A 13,948-nucleotide genomic window follows, 5' to 3' on the forward strand; every position below is an offset into this window, starting at 1 on the left:
AGACGGTTCAGAGAGATTCCCACGTCTCCCTGCGGGGCCGGTCCACAGCAGCGCCGACGAATGGCAGCTTCGCGTGTGACGGGGACATCTGGTCTACCCCATGGAAAATGGGGTCCCAGCAGGGCAGCGGCGAATGTGGAGGCGGAGGCGGAGGCGGAGGCGTGAGCGAGCCAGCGGGCGGGGGTGGTGGTATACAGGGACAGAAAAAAAATCCGACCTTCGGACCCGTAGTGAGGTACAGAGGGAGAGGGAGATTAGAAGCCCGCAACTGCAGAGCCCTCTGGCGGCGACTGCCTACATAGCGTCGACGGGGCCGGCCTGCAGACAATAAGTGTGACGGGGACATCTGGTCGACCCCATGGAACATGGGGTCCCAGTACGACACCGGCGGATGTGGCGGCGGAGGAGTAGGTGGAGGCATGAGCGAGCAAGGGGGCGGGGGCTGGTGGTGGAGGGGGGGAAAAATACTCCCACCTTCAGAAACATAATGAGGTACGGAAGGAGAAGGAGTAGAGAGGCCCGCAACCGCAGAGCCCTCCGGCAGCGAGCCCCAACATAGCGTCGATGGAGCCGGCCCCACAGAACCTAAGTGTGACGGGGACATCTGGTCGACCCCATGGAACATGGGTTCCAAGCACCGCACCAGCGGAGGTGGCAGCGGAGGCGGAGGCGGAGTCGTAAGTGAGCAAGGGGGCGGGGGGTGGCGGTGGAGGGGGCAAGAAAAAAAAAGTCCCACCTTCGGACACATAGTGAGGTACAGGGGGAGAGGGAGTCGAGAACCCCGCAACCGCAGAGCCCTCTGGCGGCGACCCACTCCATAGTGTCATCAGGGCCGGCCTGCAGAGACTAAGTGTGACAGGGACATCTAGTCGACCCCATGGAACAAGCCAAAAGGAAAAATAAATAAATAAGTCAATAAACAAAACTACGAGAGACAGCCAGGAGACACCACAAGAAAGAAGGTGATCTTCCCAGAGCCGCTTTGTCAGAAGCAGCCTTTTTCTCCACAAGGCGCATCCTCTCAGTCACCTGTCCGCCCCCCCTCCCCCCGTTCCCTGTCAGAGTTTACAAGAAATTCACCATCTCATCTCTCCTTAAGGAGACACCAACATTTCTCTTTAAAAGAAATAAGTGCCACCCGCACGAAACCCTAGAATTCAAAGTGCTTCATGCGGAAGTCTCTGGGCCCACACAGACATACGTCCCATCCCGTGAAAGCCACACAGTTCCTTCAGGAGCTTCCCCTAGATTTCACTGACACCCGAGACGGTGACAGGAAGGAAGGGGGACAGTTTTTCCCCCAGCAGGGCTTCAGGTCTGTGCATCGGTAGTGGGTTGGAGTGCATCTTACGCTTTCTGTGGCCTCTCACACAACCACTACCGTGACACACGTTCCTGTGAAAATTTCTCTCCCTCACGAACGCGTACCACATTCTGAGACATCAGGGGCTGCACACCCACGCAAACTTCTCAACCATTCTGAATAGCCGGCTGTGTCTCATCACAGGTGCGGTCCCGTGATGAATCTTATGGGTGGATCACACCCAAAAGGGTGTTTCCTGAGAAATGACAAGGAAGCCTCCCAGGATAACCTGGATAGCAGCATATGTTCCTCCTCCTCCTCCGGCTCCCTCTCTTGTGTTCGTGTTTGTTTTCTGCAAATGCCAAGATGGGGCAGGGGTGGGGGACACCACGCCGGGTGAGTGAGCAGGGTGTCGGGTGGGCGCCCACCACAGGAGGGCGCACACACACACACACACCCCGGGTCATCACTCTGTAGTCCGCGTGAGTGAGGTGAGGCCCGGAACGGTGCTAGTAGCTTTCCAAGTGGTCAAAAAGAATGCACAATAACTGGACCGAGGCCTGTCTGGACGCTGTAAAGGCCCACTTGAAAACTTATGCTTGCTCGCTAGGTGACCGATGTCTGTGATTGGAAATACGTACCTTGCGGAGATAAAACAAAGCAATTAACTTGTAACTAAGTGTTTAAACTTTCCAGCTGCCTCTTGTGCTTGCTTAACTCCTGAAAGAATGTTCCTTAATTGGAGCTATCTGTTTCTGTAAACCTGCTCGCTTAAAGACTGTAACCGAAACGAAACGGGGGCCCGAGGCTGGTCCCGGACCACACAGCTGCGGAGTAGGTGGTATAGTGTTGTTTCAACCGCCGTGCCTAAAGTCACGGAGCTCTAGCTTAGGATAGTCTGAAACCTTCCTGCTTTTTTCGGCTCGGGGCCATTCTCTGTACCTGTACCCTAACAGGGCAGGCGGTGGTCGCTGGCCAGCTAATGTGGACTCATGACTTGGCTCAATTCGGTCTCTAGGTTGTCCTGTCTCGCACTCCGTACTATAACAGATGCCATACCAGTTCAACCCAGCTCTGAAGGAAAGAAATGCCGAGCGTTCCACTAGCCGGAGGAAGGCAAAACGCACCTCTGCCTTCCTCTGAGGGCACGTCTGAGTGAACGGGTCGTTCTCCCTGCCCGTCACCCCAAGCCCCTCATCCCGGACCCCACCACACCCGGCCTTGACCTCCTCGGCCCTGCCCACCAGGCCCCATCATGGCCTCTGGAGCCTGGGCTCTCTCTCTCTCCAGGCACTGGCACTGCCCCCCGCCCCCACCCCGGGACCTGAGATCCAGGGCCTCTGTCTCCCAGGCCTCCCAGCTGTCTTGACTTGCGGACTCAGTGCCTGCTCTGCCAGAGAGACCTCTTGCTGCGGGGTGGCTCTCAGTGGCTGCATCTCAGCGGTCTAACGTGTCCCCCACCATCCACGTGGCCACCGGCGTCAGGCTTCGGTGCCGTAGTGCCACCCTGCCTCCCTTCCGGGGGAATCCCACGCTGCCTCAGGCCCATTATGACCTGGAAGAGGCTGCACCTGTGGGGTCTGCCCATTTCCACTACCCCCCCACACACGTCACCCCCCGGTCCCCCCATAGGGGTTAGGAAGAAGGCAACACTTTCTGGTACAAGGGTTGAACTGAAGGGGCGAGTGAGTGGCCACCTGGCAGGGGCATCGCAACAGATGGCTGAAGAAGTCAGCCGCCGAGTGCAGAAATGTCACGGAACTTGGGGTGCCACTGCCCTGCTGAGATAGGGCCAGGGCAGGCTTTAAAAGGCTAAAATTCTCCCTGCCTTTGGTACATTAATACAGAACCCATGGTCCTTTCTAATTTTTGATTCCCGGAGAGGCAGGAAGTATTCCAAATGGCCACGCCATGGCTTTTCTAAATTGCCCACAAGGCCTTCTCCGACCCAGCGGGTCAGGGGTTTGCTTTGGTGTTACATCGTGGTAAAAGAGACATCCCACAGCAGTGACCATGTCCATCGACTCCGTCGGCGCTCTCAGGCTCGTAGTCCCACTTTTCAGACAAGCCTGGATGGCCACTCCGTGTCACTCTTTGCCAAATGCCAGCCACTCTCCTCCCCGCCCCGCATCCCCCATTTGGCCACCACAACTCTTCATCCCCAGGCGCCCTCCGGTAAAGTGTGCTCCTGTCTGTACACCTACTCCGTTGGGGGCGGGGGGGGCGAGGTGGCACAAGAGGTGGCTGGTGGCCGGAGCAGGCCCGCCACCTTGAGTGTGTGGAACAGCGCTGAGGATTTCCTAAGGGAAGAAAGAGGGTGGGGAGAGCGAGAGAGCATCTCCTCCTCGTGAACCTCACAGATGATTGAGGACAAACAGGCCTGCACGGGGAGGGGGGGGCAGGGAGGGTGCCGAGTCTGCACCAGAGAAAATGGCTTTGTGGGGGGGTGGGAGGGGAAGAGGGCAGAAAGATTTTCTGTCTTTTTAAAACTTCCCCCAGGCTTTTGGGAACTTGCAGCCCGGCCTGCATCCCTGAGGCACGTTAACTCTTTGGTTATAACTCCAGGTGGCCCCCAGGGTGGGCGGCCCACAGAGTTCAAGGGCTTTCTTCTCAGCAGAGACGGGACCTTTAGAACAGCTAACTGCAGTAATTGCCTGAAGCTGAGAACCAACCCTCCCTCCTTTAAAACCTCTGTATTTCTGCCTAGGCCTATGTTCACGAAATTTGGGGGTTTGAGACTGAGAAGCTCTACCCTATTTATTTCCTCCTTTGTCAGCAAAGTAGACTCTCTGTTTTCTTACTCCTCATACCGCTTGTCCTCGTTATTCGGCCTCGTGGACAAGCAGCTGAGCTTTCGGTCACAAGTCCACACCCCAGGGTGGAGGGGTCCAATCCACCCCTGTCCAGACCTGGGCCCTTCCTGCCTCCCTCCCGAGACGATCTGTTTGGCAGCCCAGCCACCTTGGACTGGGCCACAAGGAGGACACAAAGTAAAGACCCAGCCCCCCACACACACACACACGGTAGTGGCGGTGGGTGGCAGTTCTCCAAGGGTTTGGGGCTTTTCCTGAGGCAGGAGACGGAGGGGACTGATTTCTTTAGAGCTCCGTCCCCTCCCCCATGCGCTGTGCCGCCTGGAAGCGGCAGCTCGCGGGGCGGGGTCGCGGCTGAAAGCGGCTCCGCCCGAGAGAAGCCCGAGGCGGCTACGTGCGAGCGCGCATGCGCAGTCAGCTCGCGGGGCGGGGTCGGGGCTGAAAGCGGCTCCGCCCGAGAGAAGCCCGAGGCGGCTACGTGCGAGCGCGCATGCGCAGTCAGCGCAGTGAGTGGGGGAGGGGTGGAAACCGGCGGAACGGCTCCGCCGGGGCCCGGCCATCTGTGCGGCCAGGCTAGGGGTTTCCCTCTTGGGCCGGGAGCTCGTACCCCGCCCCCAGCCCGCAGGCAATCCCGAGGGGCAGAAGCACGACTTGCTGGGCACCTCCTCGGGCGAAGCGGTCGCGGTGGCTGGGTTACGTGGGGCCCAGACGAGTCTCTGGTTCTGGGAGCGGCACCTCCCCCACGCGCCTCTCCTCTTGGGCCTTCACCCCTCCCCCCCCGCTCCGGCCCCAGGGGAGGGGAGGAGTGGGGGGCAGGGAGACGACCTCAGGGAGGAGCCAGACCAACTGAATGAAAGCTTTTCATGAACTCGTGTGCCTTTCCCAGGGAAACACCATTTCTGGAGTCTATGAACTAAAATAAAATCTTAAGCCGCCCCCCGCCCGCCACCGCCAGCTGACCCGTCCCGTGGTTGGCCCAGGGAACCCTAGAAAAACCCTTAAACCTGAGCTGCTGTCCCGCAAGGACAGGGGAAGTCAGACACCCCTCCCTGATGGAGTTAGATTTTATAACAATGAGATACTGAATGTCCGACGGGCCTAAGGCCAGGCAAGACAAAGCTTAACGCATATCTAGCAGGCCAACCGTTTACTGAACTACAGGGCACTTGAGTTTTGGGTAAACTGTCCAGTGGCTTGTCTGTGATTAGCAGACCTCCTTACCTTAACTGAAAACATGATGCAAAGCCTTTAGGCAGAGGTTCATTTATGTCATCAATTGCAAATCAAAGAATCTTTAAACCCAGCTGTAAACCTGTAAACACCGCACCCTCCCTCTCCCGCCCCCCCCAACTGCCAGATGTCCTGCCTTTTCAGCCCAGACCAATGTACCCCTTCCATGTTTTGATTTGTGATTTTACATGTAATTCCTGTCTCCCTAAAATGTATGAAGCCAAACTGTAACCCACCCCACCACATTGGGTCCGCTTGCTCAAGGCTTCTTGGGCGTAGCTCTCTGGGCCATGATCACGGCCGTTGGGCTCAGAATAAAACTCTTTAAATTATTTTGCTGGCCGGGCGCGGTGGCTCACGCCTGTAATCCTAGCACTCTGGGAGGCCGAGGTGGGCGGATCGTTTGAGCTCAGGAGTTCGAGACCAGCCTGAGCAAGAGCGAGACCCCATCTCTACTAAAAATAGAAAGAAATTATATGGACAGCTAAAAATATATATATAGAAAAAATTAGCCGGGCATGGTGGTGCATGCCTGTAGTCCCAGCTACTTGGGAGGCTGAGACAGGAGGATCGCTTAAGCCCAGGAGTTTGAGGTTGCTGTGAGCTAGGCTAACGCCACGGCACTCACTCTAGCCTGGGCAACAGAGTGAGACTCTGTCTCAAAAAAAAAAAAAAAAAATTATTTTGCAGTGATTTGGGGTTCTTTTCCATGGACGAGTCAATCGTGTTCACATTATTTTAGCCTTGGGAGCTTTTTCTTTTCTATTATGTCTGATCCTGATCGCTAGCCAGGTATTCATTCATATTTTTGGTTGGTGGTGGTGCTCAAGCTCGTCTTTGTACATCCCAAATTGGCATAAGCCACCGTGAATATGTTTTACACCTTCCAAGAGCTAGCGCTTATTGCCGTATCATAACCAGGGCTCGCAGCAATTTTTCTTTTTTTTTTTTTTAAAGCTGCTTCCACTTTCCACCTAGGTATACTTGCGAGTATACCCTTTAAATGAATGCTTGCATCGAGGAACCAGGAAGTGGTTTTTGTTGTTGTTGCTGTTGTTGTTTTCCCCCAGTCATTTATCTGCTCCTCAACCCTCATTATTTATCACACACACACACACACACACACACACCCCATCTCTGTAGAAAAGCTCACGGAGATTGTTCATCCACCGCGTGCTTTCTGTTGACAGTATCTGAGATGATAAGGAGCACCATGCATTCTGTTCTAAGAGAAAAATTGCATATATCAGTATGATTATATTTTACTTCTTGTGTGAATTTAGTGGATCTCATAAAAGCTGATCTTGATTTTCACAGCAGAGAAAAGTGGGCTTCTGTTTTGGTTTTGTTTTTGTTTTTCTGGAGGGGTGGTGTCTTCACATAAGTGATCATCTTTACAAGTATGCTATATCCTAGAAATCTCAGAAAGCTGCAAAGAGTGACTTGTTGACAATGCTTGCATTGAATGATGTATCTGAATCTGTGAATCGAAGGGGTCAGCATCTGACCAGAAAGCACTGTTAGAGGAAGAGGGGTTTCGGGTCTTTTCCTAAATTGTATCTGCCTAAGGCGGAAAATATTTCTGTTTCCCTATGACATGGTATTTTCCTCACAAGCAGTGTTAATGGCTCCATATGTCTCTAGACTGGCTGCAGAGCAGAGACTCCATGGTCTCCACTACTTGACTCTGTCTGTCCAAGAATGGCCTCCACAGCTCTCCTCTGTGAGATATCCACTCTCAGAGGTGGCACGGTATGGTGGGTAGGGGGATATGCTGGATTTTGAAAACTCAGAGTTTGAACCCCAGTGCTTTATTTCTTAGCAACATGAACTTTGTCAGATCACATCACCCTGCTGAAGCCCAGTCACCTAAAGGGTAGAAAATGCAATGGATAGATTGACGCTTCTCTTCTCTTCTCCTCTCTTCTTTCTCTCTTTCTTTCTTTCCTTGTGTCTTCCTGTCTCTCTCTCTCTCTCTTTCTTTTTGTCTTTTTCTTTTTTTTCTTTTTTTTCTTTTGACGGGCCCTCACTCTGTTTCCCAGACTAAAGTGCAGTAGCATCATCATAGATCACTGCAACTTCAAACTCCTGGCCTCAAGCGATCCTTTCCCCCTAGGCTTCCCAAAGTGCTAGGATGCAGTTTTATTTTTATCTGTGACACCATGGGAGGAAATATCTTTTAGGGTCATAGGGTCAGAAATTTAGATCTCTTCTTTGAACTCATGGTAGCGGCTAACTGGGATTTTCAGTGTGTAAACGTAAGCCACTTGTAATTTCACCAGTACTCCCGTTACTTGTCATCTATTCAGGAGGTGAACTCTTCTTCCCCTACCATCTACTGTTCAAACGCGTTGGCCACAAGGATAATTTGAATATCAGATTCAGAGCACAAATAATTAAGGTCCTGTAGCGTTAATAAGTAAAAGGGGCCACACACAAACCTGTGGAAGTCTGTGTCCCTTCCGGTTTTTTTGTTTGTTTGTTTGTTTGTTTGTTTTTGGGTCCCCCCCCCCCGAGACTGAGTCTCACTCTGTTGCCCGGGCTAGAGTGAGTGCCGTGGCATCAGCCTAGCTCACAGCAACCTCAAACTCCTGGGCTCAGTCGATCCTCCTGCCTCAGGCTCCCCAGGAGCTGGGACCACAGGCATGTGCCACCATGCCCGGCTAATTTTTTTCTATATATTTTTAGTTGTCTGGCCAATTTCTTTCTATATTTTTAGTAGAGACGGGGGCGGGGGGTCTCACTCTCGCTCGGGCTGGTCTCGAACTCCTGACTTTGAGCGATCCTCCCGCCTCGGCCTCCCAGAGTGCTAAGTTTACAGGCCTGAGCCAACGCGTCCGGCCTGTGTCCATTCTTTAATGTTGTGTGTTGCTCAGTTATGAAAAGGCAAGGGAACATAAAATCCGAGTTTTAGGGATGACTTATAGGCTCAGTATTCTTTTTTTTTTTTTTTTTTTTTTTTGCCTCCTCTAAGCCTATGTGAATATCAAGGAGGGTAAAAAATTCAGTGTTCTCAGTTCAGTGCCCAACCAACCTCGGTTTCCAGAGTAAAAATTGAGCATCCTATTACACCTTTATTTCCCTTTGGTATGCTAAGGCCCAACTCGGCAGAGAGGTCACTGTTTATTCTCTTTGCTAAGATCACATGTGCCATAGTCTGTCTGCTTTGTCTCCTTTAGGGGTAATCATCCAATCTTACCCGGGCCCCTCACATCCTCGTGACAATAGGCCTCCTTGGTTTACTGAAATAGAAAAGACCGGCTCATCAGCAATGTTTGATCGGTTGCTTCAGAAACAAATGCTGTTCTGCTTTCTTTACTATGTTTTTTTTTTCCTCCTTCTTTCTTCCGTCAGACCCAATCCGATATAGGTGGGAGAGAAGGTAACCGGAGCCTCTGGAAAAACTGAAGTGAACCAAAGCGAGTTCACAGATTCAGATAGAAATCAGGAGGAAGAAAAATTGAGAGATAACATGGATTTTCTGTCTAGCGGGTGTTCTCACACTTCAATTTTACCAGAAGCGTTAGGTAGGATGACGATGACGATAATTGTGACAAACACTATTCTCATTGGACAGATAAGGAGGCAGGCTCAGAGTGACGAGTAACCTGGGCCTAAATAGATCGCTAAGAAGCATCATAGTGTGTTCCTTGGTTACGCTGTTTTGTGAAGCTCAAAAAGTTTGGGTTGCGCGTGCGCGTGCGTCCATGTGCGTACGCAATCATAGGTGTTCTAGTAAAACGGATATGAGGTAGGATTTCCCATACCTTCAATGATTTCATGTCCTGCAGGAACATAATGTTCCGGGATCAGGTTTTTATTCTGCCTTCTGTGCCACATGCTCAACATGCCTGTGACTTTACAGCCGAGACTTGCTCAGGGGGAGCCCATTCTCATCTTCTGGGAGGTTCTGCTAATCTTTAAAAGACAAGGACATAGGAAGATGATCCTATAACAACGACTGTGACCACGATTAAAGGCTTACTGTTTACCACGCGTGCTTCTGTGGGCTTTGCCTGCATTTGCTTTTTCACTCTGCCCAATATCCCTGTGGGGTAGGCACCATGATTTCTGCATTTGCAGATGAAGAGGCTGAGGCTCAAGAGGATTTATGACTCGCCAAGTTACCAAACACGGAGTGTCGTCCAGGTAGCCAGTCCAGGCCCCCCGGCTCTGCAGCCACTCTGCAATGCTGATTCTGAGCCTGACCGTTTCATCACTGGTGGCTCCCTGAGAACCTTGACTCGGCCCCCTTCCTCAGTTCACTTGGGAAACATATTCATGTGTGTGTATTTCTCTCCTTCCCTCTCCCACCCCCCCTCTCTGTTTTAGTTTTTATTATTTTGAAAAGTGCATAGAACGATAAAAACTTTAAAAGTAGGAAAAAGCTTACGGAACACATAAGGACACAGAGAAAGAAAATATCTGTGTACAACAGTGCAACGCATTTGTGTTTTAAGTCGTGGTGTTGCAAAAGAGTCCAAAAGTTTAAAAGAAAGAAAAACAAACAAACAAACAAACAGACAAACAAAAAAAAAAACCAAACCACCATGGAAAAGTTTATGAAGTGAAAACACTTACAGTAAGCTAAGGTTAATGTATTATTGAAGAAAGAAATTTCTAAAGGTAAATGTCGTGCGGCCTAAGTGTCCAGGGTTTATGAAAACCTACAGTAAGTAATGTCCTAGGCCTTCACATTCACTCACCACTCACCGCCAACTCACAGACTCACCCAGAGCAACCTCCCGCCCACCCTGCAAGCTCCATTCACCGTAAGTGCCCTGGCCAGGGTGTCCCACTGCACAGAAACCTATTAGACTGCATTTCTTCCCATTACTATCAGTAGTTGTACATTTCTTAAGACTGTAGGCCTACGATACACCTCCAGGCATAGTTAGGGGTTGGGAAGAGGAGGGAAGAGGCCATTCTTCATTTATTAATTGGGTAGCATGGGGACAGGGGAGGCAGTTTCCTCCTTCTCCTCCTCGGCCCCCTTCTCTCTTGTTTCGCTTCTCCCTCTCTTGTTTTTCTTTATTCCTCTCCCAGTTCCCCCTTCCATCGTCTCGATGGATTTGGATGAGACGTAGACATTTTCTACGTCAGGCCTTAATCATACCGAGGGAGCAGGAGAAAAGTAAGCCGCCTACCATGACACAATGGAATGGAAGTTTGTCAGCCATTGACTGCTGTGGCATTCCGACATTTAGTGTCTTCAGGACATTCTATATTTCTGCTATCCCACTAGAATATATCTCCTCGATCACTACTGTGTGGCCACATCCCAGCTGTTTCGTGAGCCACCCTCAATGTTCGTGACAATGTAGTGTGGGGACTCCCTCCGTCTGGTGCCTTAAACTCGCACATTTGGGGTTTTGTATCAGGATAGCAAAGCGATCGCCTTTAAATAACCTGGCTGGCCATGGTGGCTCATGCCCGTGATCCCCGCAACTTGGGAGGCAGAGACGGGAGCGTGACTTGAGCCCAGCAGCTGGAGACCAGCCTGGGTAACACGATGAGACCTCATCTCTACCAACAAAAAAAAAAAAAAAGAAAAAAGAAAAATTATGGCGGGTGTGGCAGCATTTGCCTATAGTCCCAGCTACTCAGAAGGCTGAGGCAGAGAGGATCACTTAAGCCCTGGATTTGGAGCTTGCTGTGAGCTACAATCAGGCCAAGGCGGCCTGGGAGAGGACAGAGTGAAAGAAATCCTGTCTCAAAAAAAAAAAAAAAGAAAAAAAAGAAAGAAAAGAAAAGAAAAGAAAGAAAACAAGACCGATAACACAACACAACTTAGAAGACTTGGTGTTACCGAAAGCTCGGCCACCTGCCCACGAGGCCGAATAACGAGGACAAGCTGTTTGAGGAGGAAGGAAAGAGAGAGTCTATTTTGCCGGTAAAGGAGAAAATAGGGTAGACCTTCCCATCTCAAGCCTCCGAATTACCCCGAACATAGGGCTAGGCAGAAATACAGAGCTTTTAATGAGGGGGGGAGGGGTTCTCAGCTTTAGCGATGATTGTGGTTCATTATTTCAATCGTCCAGGCTCTGCCAAAAACAAAGCCTGTGAACTCTGCCGGCCGCCCACCTGGGGGGAGGCGGGGCAGGGGACCACTTGGGAGTTTTAAGAAAAGATTTAACCTGCCTTGGGGACATAGGCCAGACTACAAGCTCCCAAAAGTGGTGGTGGTGGTGGTGGTGGTGGTGGGGAGCGTAAAACGACAGAACGTCTTTCTGTCCTTTATTGGTTTCTCCTTTTTCCCCCCTAGGTGCCAAAAGACCTGAGACTGATGCCGAAAAGAAATAGGTACAGGCGCCCACGTGCACACACAAAGATATACGATCGAATACATCGTGTTGACAGTCGGGGAAACTGGAAGATGATGGGGAAGTATCACGAGCAACTTTGTATTTCTTCCAGGACAGGAAAATGGACATGAACAGAAAAATTCATCGTTCTCGGCGTAGGATAAAAAGCCACATCTTGTTATATAATATAATTCATTCTGTGATTTAAGTTTTTATACGACATGATATTCGATAAGCCTAAAAAACAAGATAAAAGAGAAACAAACAAAAGGGAAAAAATAAAAATAAAAAAGACGACGGGCAGAGGCCTACGGTCCCGGGAGGAGGCAGAGAGCGGGAGGAGGGGCGCCTCCCGCAGACAACAGGGCGGGTGGGCGGAGACCCGCTAGAGGCTAGGGCTGCCCCGGGCGGGCCCAGAGCTGCGGGCCCGGGAAGAAAAGGGTGGGACCGTCCGGACCGTGCTCTCCTCCCCACCCTCCACACCTCCCGGGAGTCAGCTCTTAAACTCCCAACCTCACCTGACTTTCCGGATCCCGAGGTCTGATCAAAGTGGCCGCAAGATGACACCCAGCAACCGCTGCCGGTGTCATCCTGAAAAGAACGGACCCTATGACTGACGGGGGTGGGGCGGGGTGGGGGTGGGGCGCACAGTGGGTGGCCCGGCCAGCTCCCCTTCCGCCTCGGAGCGGATCGGATCATCTGGAACTTTATCCAGAGAGGAGAGAGTGCCCCTGGGTGTGTGCTAGAAGCCGGAGGGTTGGGGCAGGGACCTACCCAAGAGAGAAGTAGAGTACAGGGAGTTTCAGAGTTGACCCACTCACGATCTCGCCCTGGTCAATACAAGAGTGGCAATATCTGTCACCGTGGAATGAACACTTGGTACCGAAGACCTTTGTCTATGCGGCCCCCGTATGCCTAGGGGGGACATGTGGCCAGAATCTGACATCCTAAACGTCTTCGTAGAAAGAATTTGGGGGTGGGGGTGGGGGAGAGAGACAGAAATAGAAAAGAAAGGGGGAAAGAAATGGCTGCCACAAAACTATCAGAACAGATAAGCGACCGATAGGGCCTATCTGGTTAAGTTCTTTCCCTACCCAGAGAACGGTGGACACAGAGAGTCAGGGATAGAATTTCACGCTCGGCACTGTCTCTCGTGACAGCGGGAAGGTGGAGGGTGGCTGAGGGTTCTATGCTCCTTTATCACACACCGTCAGGTAGGTCAGGTAAAATTGAGGACAGATTTCCAGTGTTTCGAGAAAGGAAGAGCACTCGTGCAGGCCATCTATCTGTACGTGGGAGAGTGTCCCCGAAAAGTGGCTTTCAGTGCCGGGATGTGCCTAGGCCAAGAAGGTTACATGATCCTGAGTGAGAATGGTCCGTCCCATAGAGTCAGTCAGTAGGAGGCCACCGGTCGAGACGGAACTGCCCCCCCTCCCACCCGCCCCCGCCCCACAGAGCAGACAGACTCAGAATGGAGTCACTCGGTGCCAGTGCCCTGCCTGGGTGCCCCATCATTCAACCGAACTGGGAAACAGGTGGGCTTTCCGACCCTCGGGAGGGAGCTTCACGGCGGGCGGACAGATCAGAAGGGGCCCAGCTCCCTTGAGCGGGCAGGCTGGGGACGGTCGGTGGGGTCTCTTGACAGGAGGCACCACGGAACCCTTGAGGCAATGTCGGGGGCACCTATGTTGCGGTCCAAAGCTAGCGTCTGAGAAGTCGTCCCGAAAGCATGATGGCGTCAACAAGTCCCCTCCGTTCAAGAAACGAGATTCATTTCTAGAGGAGGGCCACCCACGCGGGAGAACCGTAGGCTTCCTGTGGACATTCTCTTCAAAAGGCAATTCACTCAGCGGAGTGAAAATCAGAAAAATCGCTGTCCTCTGACGCAGCTGCAGAGAAAAGATGGCACCAAAATCAATGAAACACACACATACACACACACACACACACACAAACACACCTCCTCCCATCTGAACGAGCACTCCGGACGGTCACATAGGGAGAGCGACGGGCTCTCTTCCCACCCTGTGGTTTTCTACCTTTCGTTGCGGTTTTTTCCCTCAGTGGATAGAGGAGGAGACACAGGGGGCTCAGCCGGCATGCGAGTGGGTTTATCATCCTCTGTGAGTATCAACACGCGACACCACCTAAGTGAAGGAACACACCGGTGTTTCATGTGATGTGGCTCAATGCCTGGCAGATACGAGCCTTTGCAGGCCTCCTCGTGATCGACAGGACGTCGCCTTGGACACGGACACATCTTGTCCCTCCCTCTCGAGGCGATAGGCAGTTCCGTA

The sequence above is a fragment of the Eulemur rufifrons genome, unplaced genomic scaffold, assembly GCF_041146395.1.
Source record: "Eulemur rufifrons isolate Redbay unplaced genomic scaffold, OSU_ERuf_1 scaffold_156, whole genome shotgun sequence".
NCBI classification, from domain to species: domain Eukaryota; kingdom Metazoa; phylum Chordata; class Mammalia; order Primates; family Lemuridae; genus Eulemur; species Eulemur rufifrons.